Source organism: Aythya ferina (assembly GCF_964211825.1).
Source record: "Aythya ferina genome assembly, chromosome: Z".
In the NCBI taxonomy this organism is placed as follows: domain Eukaryota; kingdom Metazoa; phylum Chordata; class Aves; order Anseriformes; family Anatidae; genus Aythya; species Aythya ferina.
In genome coordinates, this window is record NC_140299.1 from 27,673,767 (window position 1) to 27,683,478 (window position 9,712).

The window sequence follows — 9,712 nt, forward strand, 5'->3', positions numbered from 1 at the left end:
CATTCTGCAGTGCAGTTTCCTTTTATATTCTGGGCACTCTTTCATGTTTTTTTTTGACCTAATTCCATTCTTCCCTCAGCTGCGTACACAATCCCATGCCCCGTTCTTCAGATTGGTAATAACAATGTAGCTGTTCACATAGAGCACAAGAAAACAACAAGAGAGAAAGGGTCTTGGGGTGCATCAGCATCTATCTGTGCTTACATTCCCTGTTGCCTCAGAATCTGATCAGGAAATGATCTTCTGCTGCTCCTGGCAGGGCAAGATTCTTAAAAACAGGGAGACGCTAATAACAGCCCTTCTGTATCGCAGCTTGTTATGGCAACAGTGGTGTCTCACTGTTCTTTACTACAACATCTGATAAGTATTTCCAATTTTAACATGCACCTGTCTAGCCTTAAAGCTAGAAAACTCATCACACACTTAGCATTAGTCCAGCGAGAACATGCTGCAAATCTGTGAAGTCTACTTGTTTTAAGCGTAAGAAAGCATCTTAACTGTCATCCACCAAATACCTTTCTTATTCCCAGTGAATACACTCACAAAGGGATTGCTGTTTCACATCCAAGAAAATGACAGTAAGGTCCTTCACCCCATATTGGAAACAAGTCCTCTGTTTTCTCCCATGGTACAGTCTCCAGGTAAGGGGATGATTTTGTGACCTGACTAAACCAGCAGTGGCCTTTCCCAGGCAAATTTTCTCTATCAAGTTTCTTGAAGTTTTTTTGTGTTTTTTTTTTTTTTTTTTTTCCTCTCTCTTGCCTTCTGATTGTCAGACGGCCTTAAGGGAAAGCAGGAGGCCAAACACACTTGTAAGAACAATTTCATTAAAAGTGTGGCTTCAGAGCCGTTTCTAGTCTAGGCACAGTAGACTGAAGTGTCCCTCCCCTGCCTATGTATTTCAGTTTTTCAGTGTCAGAAGAGGGTTTGTACATCCAAATGTTCACAATTGCTGCTACATCCTCCAATTTCTTTTGCCAACTTCTTGCTACAGGCACTGCTACTCCCTTCTGGGATCTCTTCCACACGACCTCAGTTTGAAGACCCTCTGTGCTGCCACATTGCCTCCAGACATCTCAGCTGTTGATCCTGTGCTGATGAGGCACTATTTGGCTAGGGCACAGTGGGCACTGCCACATTTCTCCATTCTCATTAGCATCTGTTTCTTGGCAGCACGAGGAGCATGCTTCTGGCCCCACCTCCGCCCTCCCTCACCCTGCTCAGTGGATATGCCAGACTGCTAATGCTAATTGAGCTACAGCAAGCTGCTGGCTGCTACATCCCCCGCTCCCTTGCAGAGCATGCTTTGCTTCCCTCACAACTAACCCCCCCTTACCATTTATTTAGATTTAACTGCTATAGCAACAGGAAAAAAAATAAAATACTCCTCCTAAGCTCTGAGTAACCTGGTAATTAATATTACAGGCTGCCTGCTTTTTTCACTCTAAGTGCCCTGTAGGTTTGAATGCTTTCAGCACAGCCTGAAGCCAAGGCTCTTCAACTGTAGATACAGCCTTTCATCCAGGCATGAGCTTTAAACAAATTGGACAGCAACAGTTCTGTGCCACATTGTTCTTCAGGAAAGACCTTTCTGCACTGTGGGTAAACCAGATATTCTGCACTGGAGCTGAATCTGCTCCTGTCTGTGCTCTACCCTTGGGAGAGGGGAGTTTCCTTGCTAAATGCTTTGCCGGCAGCAGAGGAGGAGGTTGCTGCAGCCAAAGGTTGCCAAACCCAAGATCCATGGCAGTGAGTGTAGACCATTTGTAGCTTAAGGAACCAGATGTTTTGCCTCCTCATATCTGTTCCCTCAGTATCACCCCGAGCAAGAAACCACTCCTGACACTTCTACCAGCCTCACACCAGAGCTACATGTATTCTTCCTTCCCCCTGCATTTCTACCCTCCCCAGATATTTCTCTACAGTCCAGCAGTCTCCGTCTTCCCTGCTTCTCCCCATCCCAGGTCTTGCCACCATCTCACCACAAACTAGTTTCTGCCAAATTGATGTTTTCTCACCAAGCAAATCACAGAATTTCTAGGTTGGAAGAGACCTCAAGATCACTGAGTCCAACCTCTGACCTAACACTAACAGTCCCCACTAAACCATATCCCTAACCTCTACATCTAGAGTACATTTAGTTACAAGAGATGAGGAAAAGGCGGAGGTGCTTAATACCTTCTTCGTCTCAGTCTTTAGCGGCAATACCGGATGTTCTCTGGATACCCAGTACCCTGAGCTGGTGGAAGGGGATGGGGAGCAGGATGTGGCCCTCACTATCCACGAAGAACTGGTTGGTGACCTGCTACGGCACTTGGATGTGCACAAGTCGATGGGGCCGGATGGGATCCACCCAAGGGTACTGAGAGAACTGGCAGAGGAGCTGGCCAAGCCACTGTCCATCATTTATCAACAGTCCTGGCGATCGGGGGAGGTCCCAGTTGACTGGCGGCTAGCAAACGTGATGCCCATCTACAAGGGCCGGAGGGCAGACCCGGGAAGCTACAGGCCTGTCAGTTTGACCTCAGTACCAGGGAAGCTCATGGAGCAGATCCTCTTGAGAGTCATCATGCAGCACTTGCAGGGCAAGTAGACGATCAGGCCCAGTCAGCATGGCTTTATGAAAGGCAGATCCTGCTTGACGAACCTGATCTCCTTCTATGACAAAGTGACGTGCTGGGTGGATGAGGGAAAGGCTGTGGATGTGGTCTACCTTGACTTCAGCAAGGCTTTTGACACCGTCTCCCACAGCATTCTCCTCAAGAAACTGGCTGCTCTTGACTTGGACTGGCGCACGCTTCGTTGGGTTAGAAACTGGCTGGATAGCCGGGCCCAAAGAGTCGTGGTCAATGGAGCCAAGTCCAGTTGGAGGCCAGTCACTAGTGGCGTCCCCCAGGGCTTGGTACTGGGGCTGGTCCTCTTTAATATCTTCATCGATGATCTGGACGAGGGCATTGAGTGCACCCTCAGTAAGTTTGCAGATGACACCAAGCTATGCGCGTGTGTCGATCTGCTCAAGGGAAGGAAGGCTCTGCAGGAGGACGCTTAGATGTAGAGCTTAGGGATATGGTTTAGTGGGGACTGTTAGCGTTAGGTCAGAGGTTGGACTCGATGATCTTGAGGTCTCTTCCAACCTAGAAATTCTGTGATTCTGTGATCTAAACGTCTTTTAAAGACTTCCAGGGATGGTGACTCCACCACTTCCCTGGGCAGCCTGTTCCAATGCCTCATAACCCTTTCGGTAAAGAAGTTCTTCCTAAGATCCAACCTAAAACTCCCCTGGCACAACTTTAGCCCATTCCCCCTCGTCCTGTCACCAGGCACATGGGAGAAAACACCAACCCCCACCTCGCTACTGCCTCCTTTAAGGTATCTCTAACTAGCAATAAGGTCACCCCTGAGCCTCCTTTTCTCCAGGCTGAACAAGCCCAGCTCCCTCAACCGCTCATTGTAGGACTTGTTCTCCAGGCCCCTCACCAGCTTCGTCACCCTTCTCTGCACCCACTCAAGCACCTCGATGTCCTTCTTGTAGCGAGGGGCCCAAAACTGAACACAGTACTCGAGGTGCGGCCTCACCAGAGCCGAGTACAGGGGGACGATCACCTCCCTAGCCCCCCTGGTCACACTGTTTCTTATGCAAGCCAGGATGCCGTTGGCCTTCTTGGCCACCTGAGCACACTGCTGGCTCATATTCAGCCGACTATCAACCATCACTCCCAGGTCCTTCTCTGCCTGGCAGCTCTCCAACCACTCATCTCCCAGCCTGTAGCTCTGCTTGGGGTTATTGCACCCCAGGTGCAGGACCCGGCACTTGGCCTTGTTGAACTTCATGCAGTTGACCTCAGCCCATCGGTGCAGCCTCTCCAGATCCTCCTGCAGAGCCTTCCTACCCTCAAGCAGATCGACACACGCGCATAGCTTGGTGTCATCTGCAAACTTACTGAGGGTGCACTCAATGCCCTCGTCCAGATCATCGATGAAGATATTAAAGAGGACTGGCCCCAGTACCGAGTCCTGGGGAACGCCACTAGTGACTGGCCTCCAACTGGACTTGGCTCCATTCACCACGACTCTTTGGGCCCGGCTATCCAGCCAGTTTCTAACCCAACGAAGCATGCGTCAGTCCAAGCCAAGAGCAGCCAGTTTCTTGAGGAGAATGCTGTGGGAGGTGGTGTCAAAAGCCTTACTGAAATCAAGGTAGACCATATCCACAGCCTTTCCCTCATCCACCCAGCACGTTACTTTGTCATAGAAGGAGATCAGGTTCGCCAAGCAGGACCTACCTTTCATAAAGCCATGCTGACTGGGCCTGATCGTCTACTTGCCCTGCAAGTGCTGCATGATGACTCTCAAGAGGATCTGCTCCATGAGCTTCCCTGGTACTGAGGTCAAACTGACAGGCCTGTAGCTTCCCGGGTCTGCCCTCCGGCCCTTGTAGATGGGCATCACGTTTGCTACCCGCCAGTCAACTGGGACCTCCCCTGATAGCCAGGACTGCTGATAAATGATGGAAAGCGGTTTAGCCAGCTCCTCTGCCAGTTCTCTCAGTACCCTTGGGTGGATCCCATCCGGCCCCATTTTCCACATTTTCCACTAACCTACCTTTACTGAATTGAATTTGCCTTTTGCCAGTTTTGTCAGCTTTCCCTGCTTCCCTGCTTCCCTTCTGATCTCGCCCGTGATCCTCTGCATGCTCCTCCCATGCATCATCTCTTGTCTGTTTATTCCCCAGCAGACCTCTTGTTGTCTGCCCTGTCTCAGACAGCACTGCACCCTGGGCTCTGTAGGCTGCAGCCCAGGACACCCAATTCTCAGGCACATTTTTCAGGCCCCTGCTCACACTCGGGAAGCTGGAAACAAAGATTAGCTGATTCTTGGGAGGGGGAGGAACTCCCAGTTTTCGTGGTCTCTCTTGCCTGGTAACTTTAAGCCAGGTGAATAGTGAAGCAGGCAAATTGTGAGACAAGGGCACTCAGAGACCATTTGGGATGAGTGCTCTGCAGGCACCTGCTCAGCTTCACAAGGGAGATAACACCACAAATGCAACAGCATGAGAAATGAACAGAATAGCAACTGAGCTTGCCTTGCCTACTTTTCTGCTTCCCACTGCAGGAAAAGTAGTATAGAATTGGCTTCCTCCCCCAGCTCCACTTCATAAATCACATTGCACACACACCTGTTTTTCAGCTGCTTCCTAGGGTAAGCTTAACAAGGAGACTGAATAATTCTGTCCAGTTCTGTCAGAAAAGTGACTCAGGACATTCTGCAATCTCAGATCTCAGTCCGTCTCAGCTCACCCCAAACTGGAAAGTTGCTTTTGTTTTTGTCTGTTTTCATAAACCAGTAGCATTCATCTTTCCTTTTGCCTTTATTCTCAACAACGATTAAGAATTAACAATAGCACTGCTAACAGTAAATGCAGTCTTAACAATATTATGATTAATGTCAAGTCTATTTTATTTATCTTGAACCATCTTTTTTTTTTTTTTTTTTTTTTTTTTTTTTTTAGTCTAATTTTTAACAGATTCTTGATTTCTTCTGTTCTGGCAAGTTTCACATGAGAATGATATATCTAAGTGTTTTGCCCTATTACAAATACTGCAGAAAAGAAAGTTAACAACACCAAAAAGAGCCTTTCCCACCTTGGGCTTAACTGGCTTTTCCTTTCATGTGCTTTCACCTGCATGTAATCTGCTGGTTCACAGAGGTGCATTTTCCCTCCTGACAGTACTGGTTGCTGTAGCTGAGCTTGGTGTTGGGAGGGTTTTATCTTCTTCTGGAGCTCCACCGCACTGAGCTAACCTTTCATCCCCATCCAACAAGCTGGTCTTTGTGGCAGTGTAAGCATTCAGAACCTGCAGATTTCTCCCAAATGATACCTCAGCTGGTGTTAACACTCTCTGGTTTGGCCTCTGTCTTCTGTGCATTGAAGTGACTGGTGAGGCATCTGGCCATATCAGACTGGGTTCTGCACAAATTTTAGACACGGAACGGTTCAGACCCTGTTTCATTCTTTCAGTTTTTCCTAACAATTACGTGTGGTAGGGTTATGCAGTTGTTGGGTGATAGCTGATGTTTCGTGTAAGCTTTTTGAAACCTGGGCTGTGAAATGGCTGCCCTGCTCGGAGTCGATGTTGTCTGGAGCTCCAGACCCGGTCACCACATCTTTTAATGGGAGCTTGACTGCCTGCCATCTGCACTGCCAGCTGGAAGAGTCTGCTCTTCACTGTGCGCTGCTCGATGCATCACGCTTTTTTGGGAGGTCTTTTCTGGGAGGCTGATAGCTTCTAACAAATCCTTGATCTGCTCAGCATTTGCTCTCCAGCCACTGCTGGAGCTCTGGAGGTCACAGACTGCCCTTGTTTCCACAACTGTCCTGTCCTGTAGCGTGGCGGATGGGTACAAGAGCATACTTCAGGTCCCTGTAGCTATTCACTTTGTTCCCTTGTGCTTCCCTGCAGGCTTCTGCCAGGGCTACCAACTCGGCTGCTGGAGCATCGTGTCTGGGAGAAACAGGCTCTGCCATTAATAAGCACCTTGTGCTGAGTCAGGAGGGCGGCATACCCTGTTACTTCTGATCCCAAGGTGATCGGCCTACAAAAGCCTGGAGTTGGCAGGGCATGTCTGTAAGGTCTGCTCTTACCTCTTCTCAATTTTGGGTGACCTCTGTGCAGTCACAATGTGGTTCCCCATCACCCAGGTTCAAGGTGTTGCTTCTCTGCTGTCAGCATGTCGTGGTTTAACCCGGTTAAAAGACTTTTGCTCTGTCCATATGGGACTATTGAAAGGTGAATGAGTCTTGCTGATCACTCCTTGGCTCTCCAATTGACGAATTAGCTTATGGATGGGAATCAGGGAGTCCCGGTTAGTGCGATATTGCCGCCGGTGCACAGTTGTGGTAGCGATTGGCACTTGCTGTTCTTCGACCCTCAGCAACCCCACAACGGAGGGGTCCTCTGAGAGACCAGGCAAGGTAGATAATTGTTTAATGCCCTCTGTCTCTAAGGCAGCTATACCAAAAGCCCACCGGAACCCTTTTGGGTCCTTGCAATATCCTCTTCTGAGATAGTCTATGCCAAGGATACATGGAGCATCCGGGCCAGTCACAATACGGTGCTTTTCCCATTCATTCCCAGTCAGACTCACTTCAGCCTCCAATACAGTCAACTGCTGAGATCCCCCTGTCACTGCACAAATATAGATGGGCTCTGGTCCTTTATAGCTCGATGGCATTATAGTGCATTGTGCACCGGTGTCTACTAAAGCCTTATACTTCTGTGCGTCTGATGTGCCAGGCCATCGAATCCACACAGTCCAATAAACTCGATTATCCCTTTCCTCCCCCTGGCTGGAGGCAGGGCCTCCCTAATCCTGGTCAGAATCTTCTTCATTTCTGTGTTTGAAGGATTGTCTGCTGGAAGTTGGAGCAGCAAACTTTTCAGAGAATCCCTTCTTCCTGATTGTTTTCTTTTGCAACTCACGTACCCGTGCCTCTAGGGTCGCGGTAGATTTTCCATCCCATTTTCTCATGTCCTCTCCATGGTCTCGTAAGTAAAACCACAGGGTGGCACGGGGTGAGTACCCACCATATCGTCTTCCTTGTGTGGATGAACGACTACCCCTGATAGCTGAGACACTGCTCTGTACAGGTACGGAGGAGAATAATCTCTCTTCAAGTTGGTGAACCTTTTCAGAAAGTTTCTCCACAGTGTTCTCTTTTGGTCGGTGGACACTGGTTGGTTCAGGTGGGGATGAAGACAGATTCTCTTTAAGTTGGTGGAACTCTTCAGAAAGTTTCTCCACAGCTGAGACGCAGGCCTGTAAGGAAGAGGAGAGACTTTCTTCGTACTGCCGGAGTTGTTTAGCCACTTCATCCACTGTGGGTTCCTCATCCTCTTTCCAGGCCATTATTGCCAATGAGCTGGCATATGATGATGGTGCACTCCGTACAAACTTCCGCCACATGGGTCGCGTACACCTGACTTCATCTGGATCTTTGGATGTTTGTCTGAGGTCTGGATCCTCATAAATCACTTCCCGTACGGCTAATTCCCTCAGATACTGGATTCCCTTCTCCATAGTGGTCCACTTGCCTGGTAGACATAAAAGTTCTTCCTTGAAGGGATACCTTTCCCTCACAGCTGAGAGGAGACGCCTCCAGAGGCTGTGAGATTGTGCTCCATCTGCAATTGCTTTGTCAATGCCTGCATCTCTAGCAAGGGATCCCAGTCGCTTGGCTTCCCTGCCATCTAATTCCACACAATTGGCTCCAGTGTCCCAGCATCGGAGCAGCCAGGTGACAAGCTGCTCACCTATACAGCGACCAAAATCTTTTCGCACATCTTGTAACTCACGCTCGTTTAGGCTTCGGGTAGTTACTGTTGATTTTTCGGCATCCTCATCTTCCTCCTCCTGAACCCTTGATGGCCCAGCGTCGTCGTCGTCTCCGTCGTCTCTATACCTAGATTTGGCAGAAGATTCTCTGCGTTCTAAACGACCTGAATCTCTATACCATTTTTTCACCTTCTCTACAGGGGCAGCTTGCACTGCTACAGCTCGTTTCTCTGACCTTGTTATAGGGTCTGCCACAGAGGTTGGAATACCCTTTGCAGGGTCAACTTGCACTGCTACAGCTCGTTTCTCTGACCCAGCTACAGGAGCTGGAGCGGCTGCAGGAGCTGAAGCAGCTGCAGGAACCGGAGCTGGAGCGGCTGCAGGAGCTGGAACTGGTGCGGCTGCAGGAGTTTGAACTGGAGCAGCTGCAGGAACTGGAGCTGGAGCGGCTGCAGGAACTGGAGCTGGAGCGGCTGCAGGAGCTGGAACTGGAGCGGCTGCAGGAGCAGGGACTGGAGCGGCTGCAGGAACCGGAGCTGGAGCGGCTGCAGGAGCTGGAACTGGAGCGGCTGCAGGAGCTGGGACTGGGGCGGCTTCAGGAGCTGGGACTGGAGCGGCTGCAGGAGCTGGGACTGGAGCGGCTGCAGGAGCTGGGACTGGAGCGGCTGCAGGAGCTGGGACTGGAGCGGCTGCAGGAGCTGGGACTGGAGCAGCTTCAGGAGTTGGGACTGGAGTGGCTGCAGGAGCTGGGACTGGAGCAGCTGCAGGAGCTGGGACTGGAGCGGCTGCAGAGTCCACCGTAGGGGTCACAGTGGCCGTTGGATCTGTCACGGGACTTGGAGTGGCCGCAGGGTCTGTCACTAAGTTGATAGCAGTATCCATGGCAGCTCGATAGGCATGAGCCAGGCCCCAGCATGTTACAATGATTTGTGTTACTTTGGAACTTCCCGAATCGCGACACCTTTTATTCAAGCATTCTGCCAGTTTTTGAGGATTTTGCACTTGTTCAGGGGTGAATTTCCAAAACACTGGGGGTGCCAACTGCTCTAGATGCCTGTCCATATCCTCCCATACTCCCTGCCACCCACAACTATACTGCCTCCGGGCAGATCTCCGGATGAGCTTCCTAAGTAGTTGTTTAACTTTAAGCAGAACCTGAAGTGCATTCAGGAGGCAGAACAACAGGACTATGCTGGTCTGAGTATCCCAAGGATATTCAATATCTTGGAGAGCTATTGTAATAAACTCGGAGGATAAGAGGGTGGTGAAGGAGGAAGGGAGAGTGATCAAGGAGGGTACAGGGGTGGTGAAGGAGAAAGGGAGAGTGATCAAGTAAGAAAAATTATCTTCCCCTTTCCCCTCCACAGATTGACTCCCT